This window comes from Symsagittifera roscoffensis, chromosome 6, assembly GCF_963678635.1.
Source record: "Symsagittifera roscoffensis chromosome 6, txSymRosc1.1, whole genome shotgun sequence".
Classification (NCBI taxonomy): Eukaryota; Metazoa; Xenacoelomorpha; order Acoela; family Convolutidae; genus Symsagittifera; species Symsagittifera roscoffensis.
Genome location: NC_087067.1, coordinates 33,583,432 through 33,602,834, shown reverse-complemented (window position 1 = coordinate 33,602,834; position 19,403 = coordinate 33,583,432). Strand labels below are relative to the sequence as shown.

The 19,403-nt window shown below is 37.8% G+C and overlaps 13 non-coding genes across 13 annotated transcripts; all 13 read right to left on the bottom strand.

Moving 5' to 3' along the window:
* Positions 1-2,063: 2,063 nt before the first annotated feature.
* LOC134849867 (5S ribosomal RNA) lies at positions 2,064-2,182 on the bottom strand. The gene has a single exon (XR_010163854.1). It is a non-coding gene; the product is annotated as a 5S ribosomal RNA (ribosomal RNA).
* A 1,150-nt stretch (positions 2,183-3,332) lies between these two features.
* Positions 3,333-3,451, bottom strand: LOC134849866 (5S ribosomal RNA). Its single transcript, XR_010163853.1, has one exon. It is a non-coding gene; the product is annotated as a 5S ribosomal RNA (ribosomal RNA).
* A 1,148-nt stretch (positions 3,452-4,599) lies between these two features.
* LOC134849865 (5S ribosomal RNA) lies at positions 4,600-4,718 on the bottom strand. The gene has a single exon (XR_010163852.1). It is a non-coding gene; the product is annotated as a 5S ribosomal RNA (ribosomal RNA).
* A 1,161-nt stretch (positions 4,719-5,879) lies between these two features.
* LOC134849863 (5S ribosomal RNA) lies at positions 5,880-5,998 on the bottom strand. Its single transcript, XR_010163850.1, has one exon. It is a non-coding gene; the product is annotated as a 5S ribosomal RNA (ribosomal RNA).
* A 1,120-nt stretch (positions 5,999-7,118) lies between these two features.
* On the bottom strand, positions 7,119-7,237 carry LOC134849862 (5S ribosomal RNA). Its single transcript, XR_010163849.1, has one exon. It is a non-coding gene; the product is annotated as a 5S ribosomal RNA (ribosomal RNA).
* A 1,157-nt stretch (positions 7,238-8,394) lies between these two features.
* Positions 8,395-8,513, bottom strand: LOC134849861 (5S ribosomal RNA). The gene has a single exon (XR_010163848.1). It is a non-coding gene; the product is annotated as a 5S ribosomal RNA (ribosomal RNA).
* A 1,157-nt stretch (positions 8,514-9,670) lies between these two features.
* On the bottom strand, positions 9,671-9,789 carry LOC134849158 (5S ribosomal RNA). The gene has a single exon (XR_010163197.1). It is a non-coding gene; the product is annotated as a 5S ribosomal RNA (ribosomal RNA).
* Positions 9,790-10,954: 1,165 nt separating this feature from the next.
* LOC134848985 (5S ribosomal RNA) lies at positions 10,955-11,073 on the bottom strand. Its single transcript, XR_010163032.1, has one exon. It is a non-coding gene; the product is annotated as a 5S ribosomal RNA (ribosomal RNA).
* Positions 11,074-12,234: 1,161 nt separating this feature from the next.
* Positions 12,235-12,353, bottom strand: LOC134849248 (5S ribosomal RNA). The gene has a single exon (XR_010163284.1). It is a non-coding gene; the product is annotated as a 5S ribosomal RNA (ribosomal RNA).
* A 1,151-nt stretch (positions 12,354-13,504) lies between these two features.
* On the bottom strand, positions 13,505-13,623 carry LOC134849255 (5S ribosomal RNA). Its single transcript, XR_010163290.1, has one exon. It is a non-coding gene; the product is annotated as a 5S ribosomal RNA (ribosomal RNA).
* Positions 13,624-14,792: 1,169 nt separating this feature from the next.
* On the bottom strand, positions 14,793-14,911 carry LOC134848983 (5S ribosomal RNA). Its single transcript, XR_010163030.1, has one exon. It is a non-coding gene; the product is annotated as a 5S ribosomal RNA (ribosomal RNA).
* Positions 14,912-16,070: 1,159 nt separating this feature from the next.
* On the bottom strand, positions 16,071-16,189 carry LOC134849247 (5S ribosomal RNA). Its single transcript, XR_010163283.1, has one exon. It is a non-coding gene; the product is annotated as a 5S ribosomal RNA (ribosomal RNA).
* A 2,407-nt stretch (positions 16,190-18,596) lies between these two features.
* Positions 18,597-18,715, bottom strand: LOC134849105 (5S ribosomal RNA). Its single transcript, XR_010163145.1, has one exon. It is a non-coding gene; the product is annotated as a 5S ribosomal RNA (ribosomal RNA).
* Positions 18,716-19,403: the final 688 nt, after the last annotated feature.

Below are 19,403 nucleotides of genomic sequence, written 5' to 3'. Positions count from 1 at the left end.
AAAATTGCAGGTTACATTTCTTGCTGGGCACTTTGGAATGTGGTCCGGGGTAAAACCACTCTGGTCGCAATTGTAGCACTTGCGATCAACTGCTCCTCCGCGGCCCCTTGTGCCGCCCCTGCCAAATCCACGTCCGCCTCTTTGGAATGGACGACGGTACCCTCCTCTAATTGCGCTTATAGGCTCCGCTTTAGTTTGTAGTGAACCCGCTGGTGCCGCAGTAAGTCCCCCACCGGATACTTTATACGACTTTGCGTATTTGTCCCCCCGTTCATATGACAAAGCAATCCGGTAGACCTCATCTGGTGTCTTAGTTGAACGGCATAGCTCCGTTTGGGCTTCCTTGTTGGACATATTTACTATGAATACATCACGTAACACCCGTCGTTCCAATGTTCCTAATGAGCATCTAGCGGCTAGTCCACTCAAAACGGAGTGAAATTCTTCTAGCGTTTCCCCGTCACGTTGTTTCCGAGATAGTAGCTGATACGTCTCGAATGTTTCGTTTCTTTCCTTGCGGAAAACACTCTCAAATTCATCCAAAACCCGTGGATATCGGGTAGTCGCCAGGTCCAGATGGGGCTTCCGGTTATGTAATTCGTCCTGTCCACGTTCCCCCAAACACAAATAGAGGTTAGAAATTAGTGTCTGCTCTGCTTCCACTCGATTTTTCCCATTCACCTCCTCTGGCAGACCGGTAATTTGCGCCTCAGTGAGCGTATTAGCAAAATAAAATGCCGTCGGATTGAATGAATGTTTTGCTATTACACCCCAGGTGAATCGTGTAATCCAATGCTCCCACAACATTGGTGCTTCCGTACATTTACTCGGCCAAAATGCCGTAATTCCCAGTGGATTTTTTCCTGATCCCGCGCTTTGTCCTGCTTGCTGCGCCATGTGAAAAATGCAGGTTCAATATCTTTAATTCACTGAACTAAGATTGACTCGTTTATTCTTTTAACGGTTAACAACAATGAATCCAAACATCGCAGACTAAACTTAAGGTTGGCAGGTATTAATTAATTAGTAGCCGCACCAGACACATAGCTAACCAATGGCGCCAACACGTAATATATGATTAGATACTATATATGACAGTGTTTTATGGCCAAATCAGCTGGTCAAAACCTATGGAGCGTGTACAAGGTGCCTTGAATGACCATCTATGGCATGATAGCCGCACATCCACTGTAAGTGGCATATGGTTGAATACCAGCCAGGATACTGTCAGTTGCTTTTAGCCTAATTGTTGTGATAAACTTATTAAATAGGTAAGTATTCAAATCTATTTGATAAGTTTTCTTTGAATGCACTCTGCGACAGCGGAGGGCAGCCCAATTCTCTTGAAAAATGCAAGAAAAGAAATTGCACTAACTTAAAAGTTAGCTTTTAGGCCGATTTTCGTCCAAAATGGCCGAAATTCGGGTCCCCCCAAATTTTCAACTGATGATTACTCCACGTAAACTTGAGCTACAAACGTCGTTTTGGGCTCGTTGGAATTGTCCTGAGCTCAAATTTATGAAACAAGATGAAAAAAATGAACTTTGAACGAAAAAAAAACAAAAATTTTGAAAATTTCGTTTTTTGCACCACGCTCGATTAGGCTTAACTTTTTGGTATCACCGAGATTTCAAAAGCTTATAACTTTGTGTTGGACCGACGAAATTAGTTCATTTTCTCAGTCCCCCAAGATTTGACTATGATCTTGTGATCCAAATAATAAAATTTGGATGTTTTAAAATTTTTGGGCAAGTTATGGCCGTTCGCGCAATTCACCAGGCTCGATTGGGCTTATTTTTTTGACATCACCGAAATTCAAAAGGCTATAACTCAAAGACCCCAAAAGTTATCTCCATTATTTTTGACCTATCAGCAGCTGATTATACACAAAATTGATACTGCAAAAAAAAAATTTCGGTTTTCTTTTGTTTTGGCCAAAATTTGACCCATTGAAAATTTTTGCACCACGCTCGATTAGGCTTAACTTTTTGACATCATCGAACTTTAAACAGCAATAACTCTTAGCGCATAAAAGTAAAAGAATTACTTTTGCTTTAAATAAAAGCCTACAACACCTGGTGTTCCCAGGCGGTCTCCCATCCAAGTACTAACCAGGCCCAATGTTGCTTAACTTCGGTGATCGGACGAGAACCGGTGCATTCAACATGGTATGGTCGTAGGCATTTGAGTTACTCCGCTTTCATTTATATCCTTACTAGCTTATGTCTATGTACATTACTTTTAAAACACTCGCCCTCGCGCGAGAGTAAAAATATGCTCTTATACCATGTAAAATTTTGCACGCTCACGTTATAATTTATGCATTTCTAACAAAATACTGAAAATTGACATTGTTTGGAATTTTTTTGGCCCAATGTGTTTTATGGCCAAATCAGCTGGTCAAAACCTATGGAGCGTGTACAAGGTGCCTTGAATGACCATCTATGGCATGATAGCCGCACATCCACTGTAAGTGGCATATGATTGAATACCAGCCAGGATACTGTCAGTTGCTTTTAGCCTAATTGTTGTGATAAACTTATTAATTAGGTAAGTATTCAAATATATTTGATAAGTTTTCTTTGAATGCACTCTGCGACAGTGGAGGGCAGCCCAATTCTCTTGAAAAATGCAAGAAAAAAATTGCACTAACTTAAAAGTTAGCTTTTAGGCCGATTTTCGTCCAAAATGGCCGAAATTCGGGTCCCCCCAAATTTTCAACTGATGATTACTCCACGTAAACTTGAGCTACAAACGTCGTTTTGGGCTCGTTGGAATTGTCCTGAGCTCAAATTTATAAAACAAGATGAAAAAAATGAACTTTGAAAAAAAAACATTTTGAAAATTTCGTTTTTTGCACCACGCTCGATTAGGCTTAACTTTTTGGTATCACCGAGATTTCAAAAGCTTATAACTTTGTGTTGGACCGACGAAATTGGTTCATTTTCTCAGTCCCCCAAGATTTGACTATGATCTTGTGATCCAAATAATAAAATTTGGATGTTTTAAAATTTTTGGGCAAGTTATGGCCGTTCGCGCAATTCACCAGGCTCGATTGGGCTTATTTTTTTGACATCACCGAAATTCAAAAGGCTATAACTCAAAGACCCCAAAAGTTATCTCCATTATTTTTGACCTATCAGCAGTTGATTGTACACAAAATTGATACTGCAAAAGAAATTTTCGGTTTTCTTTTGTTTTGGCCAAAATTTGACCCATTGAAAATTTTTGCACCACGCTCGATTAGGCTTAACTTTTTGACATCACCGAACTTTAAACAGCAATAACTCTTAGCGCATAAAAGTAAAAGAATTACTTTTGCTTTAAATAAAAGCCTACAACACCTGGTGTTCCCAGGCGGTCTCCCATCCAAGTACTAACCAGGCCCAATGTTGCTTAACTTCGGTGATCGGACGAGAACCGGTGCATTCAACATGGTATGGTCGTAGGCATTTGAGTTACTCCGCTTTCATTTATATCCTTACTAGCTTATGTCTATGTACATTACTTTTAAAACACTCGCCCTCGCGCGAGAGTAAAAATATGCTCTTACACCATGTAAAATTTTGCACGCTCACGTTATAATTTATGCATTTCAAACAAAATACTGAAAATTGACATTGTTTGGAATTTTTTTGGCCAAAATGTGTTTTATGGCCAAATCAGCTGGTCAAAACCTATGGAGCGTGTACAAGGTGCCTTGAATGACCATCTATGGCATGATAGCCGCACATCCACTGTAAGTGGCATATGATTGAATACCAGCCAGGATACTGTCAGTTGCTTTTAGCCTAATTGTTGTGATAAACTTATTAATTAGGTAAGTATTCAAATATATTTGATAAGTTTTCTTTGAATGCACTCTGCGACAGTGGAGGGCAGCCCAATTCTCTTGAAAAATGCAAGAAAAAAATTGCACTTAAAAGTTAGCTTTTAGGCCGATTTTCGTCCAAAATGGCCGAAATTCGGGTCCCCCCAAATTTTCAACTGATGATTACTCCACGTAAACTTGAGCTACAAACGTCGTTTTGGGCTCGTTGGAATTGTCCTGAGCTCAAATTTATGAAACAAGATGAAAAAAATGAACTTTGAAAAAAAAATTTTTTGAAAATTTCGTTTTTTGCACCACGCTCGATTAGGCTTAACTTTTTGGTATCACCGAGATTTCAAAAGCTTATAACTTTGTGTTGGACCGACGAAATTGGTTCATTTTCTCAGTCCCCCAAGATTTGACTATGATATTGTGATCCAAATAATAAAATTTGGATGTTTTAAAATTTTTGGGCAAGTTTTGGCCGTTCGCGCAATTCACCAGGCTCGATTGGGCTTATTTTTTTGACATCACCGAAATTCAAAAGGCTATAACTCAAAGACCCCAAAAGTTATCTCCATTATTTTTGACCTATCAGCAGCTGATTATACACAAAATTGATACTGCAAAAGAAATTTTTCGGTTTTCTTTTGTTTTGGCCAAAATTTGACCCATTGAAAATTTTTGCACCACGCTCGATTAGGCTTAACTTTTTGACATCACCGAACTTTAAACAGCAATAACTCTTAGCGCATAAAAGTAAAAGAATTACTTTTGCTTTAAATAAAAGCCTACAACACCTGGTGTTCCCAGGCGGTCTCCCATCCAAGTACTAACCAGGCCCAATGTTGCTTAACTTCGGTGATCGGACGAGAACCGGTGCATTCAACATGGTATGGTCGTAGGCATTTGAGTTACTCCGCTTTCATTTATATCCTTACTAGCTTATGTCTATGTACATTACTTTTAAAACACTCGCCCTCGCGCGAGAGTAAAATTATGCTCTTATACCATGTAAAATTTTGCACGCTCACGTTATAATTTATGCATTTCAAACAAAATACTGAAAATTGACATTGTTTGGAATTTTTTTGGCCCAATGTGGTTTATGGCCAAATCAGCTGGTCAAAACCTATGGAGCGTGTACAAGGTGCCTTGAATGACCATCTATGGCATGATAGCCGCACATCCACTGTAAGTGGCATATGATTGAATACCAGCCAGGATACTGTCAGTTGCTTTTAGCCTAATTGTTGTGATAAACTTATTAATTAGGTAAGTATTCAAATATATTTGATAAGTTTTCTTTGAATGCACTCTGCGACAGCGGAGGGCAGCCCAATTCTCTTGAAAAATGCAAGAAAAAAAAATTGCACTAACTGAAAAGTTAGCTTTTAGGCCGATTTTCGTCCAAAATGGCCGAAATTCGGGTCCCCCCAAATTTTCAACTGATGATTACTCCACGTACACTTGAGCTACAAACGTCGTTTTGGGCTCGTTGGAATTGTCCTGAGCTAAAATTTATGAAACAAGATGAAAAAAATGAACTTTGAAAGAAAAAAAAACAAAAATTTTGAAAATTTCGTTTTTTGCACCACGCTCGATTAGGCTTAACTTTTTGGTATCACCGAGATTTCAAAAGCTTATAACTTTGTGTTGGACCGACGAAATTGGTTCATTTTCTCAGTCCCCCAAGATTTGACTATGATCTTGTGATCCAAATAATAAAATTTGGATATTTTAAAATTTTTGGGCAAGTTATGGCCGTTCGCGCAATTCACCAGGCTCGATTGGGCTTATTTTTTTGACATCACCGAAATTCAAAAGGCTATAACTCAAAGACCCCAAAAGTTATCTCCATTATTTTTGACCTATCAGCAGCTGATTGTACACAAAATTGATACTGCAAAAGAAATTTTTCGGTTTTCTTTTGTTTTGGCCAAAATTTGACCCATTGAAAATTTTTGCACCACGCTCGATTAGGCTTAACTTTTTGACATCACCGAACTTTAAACAGCAATAACTCTTAGCGCATAAAAGTAAAAGAATTACTTTTGCTTTAAATAAAAGCCTACAACACCTGGTGTTCCCAGGCGGTCTCCCATCCAAGTACTAACCAGGCCCAATGTTGCTTAACTTCGGTGATCGGACGAGAACCGGTGCATTCAACATGGTATGGTCGTAGGCATTTGAGTTACTCCGCTTTCATTTATATCCTTACTAGCTTATGTCTATGTACATTACTTTTAAAACACTCGCCCTCGCGCGAGAGTAAAAATATGCTCTTATACCATGTAAAATTTTGCACGCTCACGTTATAATTTATGCATTTCAAACAAAATACTGAAAATTGACATTGTTTGGAATTTTTTTGGCCCAATGTGTTTTATGGCCAAATCAGCTGGTCAAAACCTATGGAGCATGTACAAGGTGCCTTGAATGACCATCTATGGCATGATAGCCGCACATCCACTGTAAGCGGCATATGATTGAATACCAGCCAGGATACTGTCAGTTGCTTTTAGCCTAATTGTTGTGATAAACTTATTAAGTAGGTAAGTATTCAAATCTATTTGATAAGTTTTCTTTGAATGCACTCTGCGACAGCGGAGGGCAGCCCAATTCTCTTGAAAAATGCAAGAAAAAAAATTGCACTAACTCAAAAGTTAGCTTTTAGGCCGATTTTTAACTGATGATTACTCCACGTACACTTGAGCTACAAACGTCGTTTTGGGCTCGTTCGAATTTTCCTGAGCTCAAATTTATGAAACAAGATGAAAAAAATGAACTTTGAACAAAAAAAACAAAAATTTTGAAATTTTTTTTTTTTGCACCACGCTCGATTAGGCTTAACTTTTTGGTATCACCGAGATTTCAAAAGCTTATAACTTTGTGTTGGCCCGACGAAATTGGTTCATTTTCTCAGTCCCCCAAGATTTGACTGTGATCTTGTGATCCAAATAATAAAATTTGGAAATTTTAAAATTTTTGGGCAAGTTATGGCCGTTCGCGCAATTCACCAGGTTCGATTGGGCTTATTTTTTTGACATCACCGAAATTCAAAAGGCTATAACTCAAAGACCCCAAAAGTTATCTCCAATATTTTTGACCTATCAGCAGCTGATTGTACACAAAATTGATACTGCAAAAGAAATTTTTCGATTTTCTTTTGTTTTGGCCAAAATTTGACCCATTGAAAACTTTTGCACCACGCTCGATTAGGCTTAACTTTTTGACATCACCGAACTTTAAACAGCAATAACTCTTAGCGCATAAAAGTAAAAGAAATACTTTTGCTTTAAGTAAAAGCCTACAACACCTGGTGTTCCCAGGCGGTCTCCCATCCAAGTACTAACCAGGCCCAATGTTGCTTAACTTCGGTGATCGGACGAGAACCGGTGCATTCAACATGGTATGGTCGTAGGCATTTGAGTTACTCCGCTTTCATTTATATCCTTACTAGCTTATGTCTATGTACATTACTTTTAAAACACTCGCCCTCGCGCGAGAGTAAAAATATGCTCTTATACCATGTAAAATTTTGCACGCTCACGTTATAATTTATGCATTTCAAACAAAATACTGAAAATTGACATTGTTTGGAATTTTTTTGGCCCAATGTGTTTTATGGCCGAATCAGCTGGTCAAAACCTATGGAGCGTGTACAAGGTGCCTTGAATGACCATCTATGGCATGATAGCCGCACATCCACTGTAAGTGGCATATGATTGAATACCAGCCAGGATACTGTCAGTTGCTTTTAGCCTAATTGTTGTGATAAACTTATTAAATAGGTAAGTATTCAAATCTATTTGATAAGTTTTCTTTGAATGCACTCTGCTACAGCGGAGGGCAGCCCAATTTTCTTGAAAAATGCAAGAAAAAAAATTGCACTACTTAAAAGTTAGCTTTTAGGCCGATTTTCGTCCAAAATGGCCGAAATTTGGGTCCCCCCAAATTTTTAACTGATGATTACTCCACGTACACTTGAGCTACAAACGTCGTTTTGGGCTCGTTCGAATTTTCCTGAGCTCAAATTTATGAAACAAGATGAACAAAATGAACTTTCAACAAAAAAAAACAAAAATTTTGAAAATTTCTTTTTTTGCACCACGCTCGATTAGGCTTAACTTTTTGGTATCACCAAGATTTCAAAAGCTTATAACTTTGTGTTGGAGGGCGAAATTGGTTCATTTTCTCAGTCCCCCAAGATTTGACTGTGATCTTGTGATCCAAATAATAAAATTTGGAAATTTTAAAATTTTTGGGCAAGTTATGGCCGTTCGCGCAATTCACCAGGCTCGATTGGGCTTATTTTTTTGACATCACCGAAATTCAAAAGGCTATAACTCAAAGACCCCAAAAGTTATCTCCAATATTTTTGACCTATCAGCAGCTGATTGTACACAAAATTGATACTGCAAAAGAAATTTTTCGGTTTTCTTTTGTTTTGGCCAAAATTTGACCCATTGAAAATTTTTGCACCACGCTCGATTAGGCTTAACTTTTTGACATCACCGAATTATAAACAGCAATAACTCTTAGCGCAAAAAAGTAAAAGAATTACTTTTGCTTTAAATAAAAGCCTACAACACCTGGTGTTCCCAGGCGGTCTCCCATCCAAGTACTAACCAGGCCCAATGTTGCTTAACTTCGGTGATCGGACGAGAACCGGTGCATTCAACATGGTATGGTCGTAGGCATTTGAGTTACTCCGCTTTCATTTATATCCTTACTAGCTTATGTCTATGTACATTACTTTTAAAACACTCGCCCTCGCGCGAGAGTAAAAATATGCTCTTATACCATGTAAAATTTTGCACGCTCACGTTATAATTTATGCATTTCAAACAAAATACTGAAAATTGACATTGTTTGGAATTTTTTTGGCCCAATGTGTTTTATGGCCGAATCAGCTGGTCAAAACCTATGGAGCGTGTACAAGGTGCCTTGAATGACCATCTATGGCATGATAGCCGCACATCCACTGTAAGTGGCATATGATTGAATACCAGCCAGGATACTGTCAGTTGCTTTTAGCCTAATTGTTGTGATAAACTTATTGAATAGGTAAGTATTCAAATCTATTTGATAAGTTTTCTTTGAATGCACTCTGCGACAGCGGAGGGCAGCCCAATTTTCTTGAAAAATGCAAGAAAAAAATTGCACTACTTAAAAGTTAGCTTTTAGGCCGATTTTCGTCCAAAATGGCCGAAATTCGGGTCCCCCCAAATTTTTAACTGATGATTACTCCACGTACACTTGAGCTACAAACGTCGTTTTGGGCTCGTTGGAATTGTCTGAGCTCAAATTTATGAAACAAGATAAAAAAAATGAACTTTGAACAAAAAAAAAACAAAAATTTTGAAAATTTCATTTTTTGCACCACGCTCGATTAGGCTTAACTTTTTGGTATCACCGAGATTTCAAAAGCTTATAACTTTGTGTTGGACCGACGAAAATGGTTCATTTTCTCAGTCCCCCAAGATTTGACTATGATCTTGTGATCCAAATAATAAAATTTGGAAATTTTAAAATTTTTGGGCAAGTTATGGCCGTTCGCGCAATTCACCAGGCTCGATTGGGCTTATTTTTTTGACATCACCGAAATTCAAAAGGCTATAACTCAAAGACCCCAAAAGTTATCTCCATTATTTTTGACCTATCAGCAGCTGATTGTACACAAAATTGATACTGCAAAAGAAATTTTTCGGTTTTCTTTTGTTTTGGCCAAAATTTGACCCATTGAAAATTTTTGCACCACGCTCGATTAGGCTTACCTTTTCGACATCACCGAATTTTAAACAGCAATAACTCTTAGCGCATAAAAGTAAAAGAATTACTTTTGCTTTAAATAAAATCCTACAACACCTGGTGTTCCCAGGCGGTCTCCCATCCAAGTACTAACCAGGCCCAATGTTGCTTAACTTCGGTGATCGGACGAGAACCGGTGCATTCAACATGGTAGGGTCGTAGGCATTTGAGTTACTCCGCTTTCATTTATATCCTTACTAGCTTATGTCTATGTACATTACTTTTAAAACACTCGCCCTCGCGCGAGAGTAAAAATATGCTCTTATACCATGTAAAATTTTGCTCGCTCACGTTATAATTTATGCATTTCAAACAAAATACTGAAAATTGACATTGTTTGGAATTTTTTTGGCCCAATGTGTTTTATGGCCAAATCAGCTGGTCAAAACCTATGGAGCGTGTACAAGGTGCCTTGAATGACCTTCTATGGCATGATAGCCGCACATCCACTGTAAGTGGCATATGATTGAATACCAGCCAGGATACTGTCAGTTGCTTTTAGCCTAATTGTTGTGATAAACTTATTAAATAGGTAAGTATTCAAATCTATTTGATAAGTTTTCTTTGAATGCACTCTGCGACAGCGGAGAGCAGCCCAATTCTCTTGAAAAATGCAAGAAAAAAAATTGCTCTAACTTAAAAGTTAGCTTTTAGGCCGATTTTCGTCCAAAATGGCCGAAATTCGGGTCACCCCCAAATTTTCAACTGATGATTACTCCACGTACACTTGAGCCACAAACGTCGTTTTGGGCTCGTTGGAATTGTCCTGAGCTCAATTTTTTTATGAAACAAGATGAAAAAATGAACTTTGAACGAAAAAAAAAAACAAAAATTTTGAAAATTTCATTTTTTGCACCACGCTCGATTAGGCTTAACTCTTTGGTATCGCCGAGATTTCAAAAGCTTATAACTTTGTGTTGGACCGACGAAATTGGTTCATTTTCTCAGTACCCCAAGATTTGACTATGATCTTGTGATCCAAATAATAAAATTTGGATATTTTAAAATTTTTGGGCAAGTTATGGCCGTTCGCGCAATTCACCAGGCTCGATTGAGCTTATTTTTTTGACATCACCGAAATTCAAAAGGCTATAACTCAAAGACCCCAAAAGTTAACTCCATTATTTTCGACCTATCAGCAGCTGATTGTACACAAAATTGATACTGCAAAAGAACTTTTCGGTTTTCTTTTGTTTTGGCCAAAATTTGACCCATTGAAAATTTTTGCACCACGCTCGATTAGGCTTATTTTTTTGACATCAGCGAACTTTAAACAGCAATAACTCTTAGCGCATAAAAGTAAAAGAATTACTTTTGCTTTAAAAAAAAAGCCTACAACACCTGGTGTTCCAAGGCGGTCTCCCATCCAAGTACTAACCAGGCCCAATGTTGCTTAACTTCGGTGATCGGACGAGAACCGGTGCATTCAACATGGTATGGTCGTAGGCATTTGAGTTACTCCGCTTTCATTTATATCCTTACTAGCTTATGTCTATGTACATTACTTTTAAAACACTCGCCCTCGCGCGAGAGTAAAAATATGCTCTTATACCATGTAAAATTTTGCACGCTCACGTTATAATTTATGCATTTCAAACAAAATACTGAAAATTGACATTGTTTGGAATTTTTTTGGCCCAATGTGTTTTATGGCCAAATCAGCTGGTCAAAACCTATGGAGCGTGTACAAGGTGCCTTGAATGACCATCTATGGCATGATAGCCGCACATCCACTGTTAGTGGCATATGATTGAATACCAGCCAGGATACTGTCAGTTGCTTTTAGCCTAATTGTTGTGATAAACTTATTAAATAGGTAAGTATTCAAATCTATTTGATAAGTTTTCTTTGAATGCACTCTGCGACAGCGGAGGGCAGCCCAATTCTCTTGAAAAATGTAAGAAAAAAAAATTGCACTAACTTAAAAGTTAGCTTTTAGGCCGATTTTCGTCCAAAATGGCCGAAATTCGGGTCCCCCCAAATTTTCAACTGATGATTACTCCACGTACACTTGAGCTACAAACGTCGTTTTGGGCTCGTTGGAATTGTCCTGAGCTCAAATTTATGAAACAAGATGAAAAAAATGAACTTTGAAAGAAAAAAAAACAAAAATTTTGAAAATTTCGTTTTTTGCACCACGCTCGATTAGGCTTAACTTTTTGGTATCACCGAGATTTCAAAAGCTTATAACTTTGTGTTGGACAGACGAAATTGGTTCATTTTCTCAGTCCCCCAAGATTTGACTATGATCTTGTGATCCAAATAATAAAATTTGGATATTTTAAAATTTTTGGGCAAGTTATGGCCGTTCGCGCAATTCACCAGGCTCGATTGGGCTTATTTTTTTGACATCACCGAAATTCAAAAGGCTATAACTCAAAGACCCCAAAAGTTATCTCCATTATTTTTGACCTATCAGCAGCTGATTGTACACAAAATTGATACTGCCAAAGAAACTTTTCGGTTTTCTTTTGTTTTGGCCAAAATTTGACCCATTGAAAATTTTTGCACCACGCTCGATTAGTCTTAACTTTTTGACATCACCGAATTATAAACAGCAATAACTCTTAGCGCATAAAAGTAAAAGAATTACTTTTGCTTTAAATAAAAGCCTACAACACCTGGTGTTCCCAGGCGGTCTCCCATCCAAGTACTAACCAGGCCCAATGTTGCTTAACTTCGGTGATCGGACTACAACCGGTGCATTCAACATGGTATGGTCGTAGGCATTTGAGTTACTCCGCTTCCATTTATATCCTTACTAGCTTATGTCTATGTACATTACTTTTAAAACACTCGCCCTCGCGCGAGAGTAAAAATATGCTCTTATACCATGTAAAATTTTGCACGCTCACGTTATAATTTATGCATTTCAAACAAAATACTGAAAATTGACATTGTTTGGAATTTTTTTGGCCCAATGTGTTTTATGGCCAAATCAGCTGGTCAACCCTATGGGGCGTGTACGAGGTGCCTTGAATGACCATCTATGGCATGATAGCCGCACATCCACTGTAAGTGGCATATGATTGAATACCAGCCAGGATACTGTCAGTTGCTTTTAGCCTAATTGTTGTGATAAACTTATTAAATAGGTAAGTATTCAAATCTATTTGATAAGTTTTCATTGAATGCGCTCTGCGACAGCGGAGGGCAGCCCAATTTTCTTGAAAAATGCAAGAAAAAAAAATTGCACTAATAGCTTTTAGGCCGATTTTCGTCCAAAATGGCCGAAATTCGGGTCCCCCCAAATTTTCAACTGATGATTACTCCACGTACACTTGAGCTACAAACGTCGTTTTGGGCTCGTTGGAATTTTCCTGAGCTCAAATTTATGAAACAAGATGAAAAAAATGAACTTTGAACGGAAAAAAAACAAAAATTTTGAAAATTTCGTTTTTTGCACCACGCTCGATTAGGCTTAACTTTTTGGTATCACCGAGATTTCAAAAGCTTATAACTTTGTGTTGGACAGACGAAATTGGTTCATTTTCTCAGTCCCCCAAGATTTGACTATGATCTTGGGATCCAAATAATAAAATTTGGATATTTTAAAATTTTTGGGCAAGTTATGGCCGTTCGCGCAATTCACCAGGCTCGATTGGGCTTATTTTTTTGACATCACCGAAATTCAAAAGGCTATAACTCAAAGACCCCAAAAGTTATCTCCATTATTTTTGACCTATCAGCAGCTGATTCTACACAAAATTGATACTGCAAAAGAAACTTTTCGGTTTTCTTTTGTTTTGGCCAAAATTTGACCGATTGAAAATTTTTGCACCACGCTCGATTAGGCTTAACTTTTTGACATCACCGAACTTTAAACAGCAATAACTCTTAGCGCATAAAAGTAAAAGAATTACTTTTGCTTTAAATAAAAGCCTAAAACACCCGGTAATCCCAGGCGGTCTCCCATCCAAGTGCTAACCAGGCCCAATGTTGCTTAACTTCGGTGATCGGACGAGAACCGGTGCATTCAACATGGTATGGTCGTAGGCATTTGAGTTACTCCGCTTTCATTTATATCCTTACTAGCTTATGTCTATGTACATTACTTTTAAAACACTCGCCCTCGCGCGAGAGTAAAAATATGCTCTTATACCATGTATAATTTTGCACGCTCACGTTATAATTTATGCATTTCAAACAAAATACTGAAAATTGACATTGTTTGGAATTTTTTTTGGCCCAATGTGTTTTATGGCCAAATCAGCTGGTCAAAACCTATGGAGCGTGTACAAGGTGCCTTGAATGACCATCTATGGCATGATAGCCGCACATCCACTGTAAGTGGCATATGATTGAATACCAGCCAGGATACTGTCAGTTGCCTTTAGCCTAATTGTTGTGATAAACTTATTATATAGGTAAGTATTCAAATCTATTTGATAAGTTTTCTTTGAATGCACTCTGCGACAGCGGAGAGCAGCCCAATTCTCTTGAAAAATGCAAGAAAAAAAATTGCTCTAACTTAAAAGTTAGCTTTTAGGCCGATTTTCGTCCAAAATGGCCGAAATTCGGGTCACCCCCAAATTTTCAACTGATGATTACTCCACGTACACTTGAGCCACAAACGTCGTTTTGGGCTCGTTGGAATTGTCCTGAGCTCAATTTTTTTATGAAACAAGATGAAAAAAATGAACTTTGAACGAAAAAAAAAAACAAAAATTTTGAAAATTTCATTTTTTGCACCACGCTCGATTAGGCTTAACTCTTTGGTATCACCGAGATTTCAAAAGCTTATAACTTTGTGTTGGACCGACGAAATTGGTTCATTTTCTCAGTACCCCAAGATTTGACTATGATCTTGTGATCCAAATAATAAAATTTGGATATTTTAAAATTTTTGGGCAAGTTATGGCCGTTCGCGCAATTCACCAGGCTCGATTGAGCTTATTTTTTTGACATCACCGAAATTCAAAAGGCTATAACTCAAAGACCCCAAAAGTTAACTCCATTATTTTCGACCTATCAGCAGCTGATTGTACACAAAATTGATACTGCAAAAGAACTTTTCGGTTTTCTTTTGTTTTGGCCAAAATTTGACCCATTGAAAATTTTTGCACCACGCTCGATTAGGCTTATTTTTTTGACATCAGCGAACTTTAAACAGCAATAACTCTTAGCGCATAAAAGTAAAAGAATTACTTTTGCTTTAGAAAAAAAAAGCCTACAACACCTGGTGTTCCAAGGCGGTCTCCCATCCAAGTACTAACCAGGCCCAATGTTGCTTAACTTCGGTGATCGGACGAGAACCGGTGCATTCAACATGGTATGGTCGTAGGCATTTGAGTTACTCCGCTTTCATTTATATCCTTACTAGCTTATGTCTATGTACATTACTTTTAAAACACTCGCCCTCGCGCGAGAGTAAAAATATGCTCTTATACCATGTAAAATTTTGCACGCTCACGTTATAATTTATGCATTTCAAACAAAATACTGAAAATTGACATTGTTTGGAATTTTTTTGGCCCAATGTGTTTTATGGCCAAATCAGCTGGTCAAAACCTATGGAGCGTGTGCAAGGTGCCTTGAATGACCATCTATGGCATGATAGCCGCACATCCACTGTTAGTGGCATATGATTGAATACCAGCCAGGATACTGTCAGTTGCTTTTAGCCTAATTGTTGTGATAAACTTATTAAATAGGTAAGTATTCAAATCTATTTGATAAGTTTTCTTTGAATGCACTCTGCGACAGCGGAGGGCAGCCCAATTCTCTTGAAAAATGCAAGAAAAAAAATTGCACTAACTTAAAAGTTAGCTTTTAGGCCGATTTTCGTCCAAAATGGCCGAAATTCGGGTCCCCCCAAATTTTCAACTGATGATTACTCCACGTACACTTGAGCTACAAACGTCGTTTTGGGCTCGTTGGAATTTTCCTGAGCTCAAATTTATGAAACAAGATGAAAAAAATGAACTTTGAAAGAAAAAAAAAAAAAATTTTGAAAATTTCTTTTTTTGCACCACGCTCGATTAGGCTTAACTTTTTGGTATCATCGAGATTTCAAAAGCTTATAACTTTGTGTTGGACAGACGAAATTGGTTCATTTTCTCAGTCCCCCAAGATTTGACTATGATCTTGTGATCCAAATAATAAAATTTGGATATTTTAAAATTTTTGGGCAAGTTATGGCCGTTCGCGCAATTCACCAGGCTCGATTGGGCTTATTTTTTTGACATCACCGAAATTCAAAAGGCTATAACTCAAAGACCCCAAAAGTTATCTCCATTATTTTTGACCTATCAGCAGCTGATTGTACACAAAATTGATACTGCCAAAGAAACTTTTCGGTTTTCTTTTGTTTTGGCCAAAATTTGACCCATTGAAAATTTTTGCACCACGCTCGATTAGTCTAAACTTTTTGACATCACCGAATTATAAACAGCAATAACTCTTAGCGCATAAAAGTAAAAGAATTACTTTTGCTTTAAATAAAAGCCTACAACACCTGGTGTTCCCAGGCGGTCTCCCATCCAAGTACTAACCAGGCCCAATGTTGCTTAACTTCGGTGATCGGACTACAACCGGTGCATTCAACATGGTATGGTCGTAGGCATTTGAGTTACTCCGCTTTCATTTATATCCTTACTAGCTTATGTCTATGTACATTACTTTTAAAACACTCGCCCTCGCGCGAGAGTAAAAATATGCTCTTATACCATGTAAAATTTTGCACGCTCACGTTATAATTTATGCATTTCAAACAAAATACTGAAAATTGACATTGTTTGGAATTTTTTTGGCCCAATGTGTTTTATGGCCAAATCAGCTGGTCAACCCTATGGAGCGTGTACAAGGTGCCTTGAATGACCATCTATGGCATGATAGCCGCACATCCACTGTAAGTGGCATATGATTGAATACCAGCCAGGATACTGTCAGTTGCTTTTAGCCTAATTGTTGTGATAAACTTATTAAATAGGTAAGTATTCAAATCTATTTGATAAGTTTTCATTGAATGCGCTCTGCGACAGCGGAGGGCAGCCCAATTTTCTTGAAAAATGCAAGAAAAAAATTGCACTAATAGCTTTTAGGCCGATTTTCGTCCAAAATGGCCGAAATTCGGGTCCCCCCAAATCTTCAACTGATGATTACTCCACGTACACTTGAGCTACAAACGTCGTTTTGGGCTCGTTGGAATTTTCCTGAGCTCAAATTTATGAAACAAGATGAAAAAAATGAACTTTGAACGGAAAAAAAAACAAAAATTTTGAAAATTTCGTTTTTTGCACCACGCTCGATTAGGCTTAACTTTTTGGTATCACCGAGATTTCAAAAGCTTATAACTTTGTGTTGGACAGACGAAATTGGTTCATTTTCTCAGTCCCCCAAGATTTGACTATGATCTTGGGATCCAAATAAAAAAATTTGGATATTTTAAAATTTTTGGGCAAGTTATGGCCGTTCGCGCAATTCACCAGGCTCGATTGGGCTTATTTTTTTGACATCACCGAAATTCAAAAGGCTATAACTCAAAGACCCCAAAAGTTATCTCCATTATTTTTGACATATCAGCAGCTGATTCTACACAAAATTGATACTGCAAAAGAAACTTTTCGGTTTTCTTTTGTTTTGGCCAAAATTTGACCCATTGAAAATTTTTGCACCACGCTCGATTAGGCTTAACTTTTTGACATCACCGAACTTTAAACAGCAATAACTCTTAGCGCATAAAAGTAAAAGAATTACTTTTGCTTTAAATAAAAGCCTAAACTCCCATCCAAGTACTAACCAGGCCCAATGTTGCTTAACTTCGGTGGTCGGACGAGAACCGGTGCATTCAACATGGTATGGTCGTAGGCATTTGAGTTACTCCGCTTTCATTTATATCCTTACTAGCTTATGTCTATGTACATTACTTTTAAAACACTCGCCCTCGCGCGAGAGTAAAAATATGCTCTTATACCATGTAAATTTTTGCACGCTCACGTTATAATTTATGCATTTCAAACAAAATACTGAAAATTGACATTGTTTGGAATTTTTTTGGCCCAATGTGTTTTATGGCCAAATCAGCTGGTCAAAACCTATGGAGCGTGTACAAGGTGCCTTGAATGACCATCTATGGCATGATAGCCGCACATCCACTGTAAGTGGCATATGATTGAATACCAGCCAGGATACTGTCAGTTGCTTTTAGCCTAATTGTTGTGATAAACTTATTAAATAGGTAAGTATTCAAATCTATTTGATATGTTTTCTTTGAATGCACTCTGCGACAGCGGAGGGCAGCCCAATTCTCTTGAAAAATGCAAGAAAAAAAATTGCACTAACTGAAAAGTTAGCTTTTAGGCCGATTTTCGTCCAAAATGGCCGAAATTCGGGTCCCCCCAATTTTTCAACTGATGATTACTCCACGTAAACTTGAGCTACAAACGTCGTTTTGGACTCGTTGGAATTGTCCTGAGCTCAAATTTATGAAACAAGATGAAAAAAATGAACTTTGAACAAAAAAAAAACAAAAATTTTGAAAATTTCATTTTTTGCACCACGCTCGATTAGGCTTAACTTTTTGGTATCACCGAGGTTTCAAAAGCTTATAACTTTGTATTGGAACGACAAAATTGGTTCATTTTCTCAATCCCCCAAGATTTGACTATGATCTTGTGATCCAAATAATAAACTTTGGAAATTTTAAAATTTTTGGGCAAGTTATGGCCGTTCGCGCAATTCACCAGGCTCGATTGGGCTTATTTTTTTGACATCACCGAAATTCAAAAGGCTATAACTCAAAGACCCCAAAAGTTATCTCCATTATTTTTGACCTATCAGCAGCTGATTGTACACAAAATTGATACTGCAAAAGAAATTTTTCGGTTTTCTTTTGTTTTGGCCAAAATTTGACCCATTGAAAATTTTTGCACCACGCTCGATTAGGCTTAACTTTTCGACATCACCGAACTTTAAACAGCAATAACTCTTAGCGCATAAAAGTAAAAGAATTACTTTTGCTTTAAATAAAAGCCTACAACACCTGGCGTTCCCAGGCGGTCTCCCATCCAAGTACTAACCAGGCCCAATGTTGCTTAACTTCGGTGATCGGACGAGAACCGGTGCATTCAACATGGTAGGGTCGTAGGCATTTGAGTTACTCCGCTTTCATTTATATCCTTACTAGCTTATGTCTATGTACATTACTTTTAAAACACTCGCCCTCGCGCGAGAGTAAAAATATGCTCTTATACCATGTAAATTTTTGCACGCTCACGTTATAATTTATGCATTTCAAACAAAATACTGAAAATTGACATTGTTTGGAATTTTTTTGGCCCAATGTGTTTTATGGCCAAATCAGCTGGTCAAAACCTATGGAGCGTGTACAAGGTGCCTTGAATGACCATCTATGGCATGATAGCCGCACATCCACTGTAAGTGGCATATGATTGAATACCAGCCAGGATACTGTCAGTTGCTTTTAGCCTAATTGTTGTGATAAACTTATTAAATAGGTAAGTATTCAAATCTATTTGATATGTTTTCTTTGAATGCACTCTGCGACAGCGGAGGGCAGCCCAATTCTCTTGAAAAATGCAAGAAAAAAATTGCACTAACTGAAAAGTTAGCTTTTAGGCCGATTTTCTCCAAAATGGCCGAAATTCGGGTCCCCCCAAATTTTCAACTGATGATTACTCCACGTACACTTGAGCTACAAACGTCGTTTTGGAGTCGTTGGAATTGTCCTGAGCTCAAATTTATGAAACAAGATGAAAAAAATGAACTTTGAACAAAAAAAAAACAAAAATTTTGAAAATTTCATTTTTTGCACCAC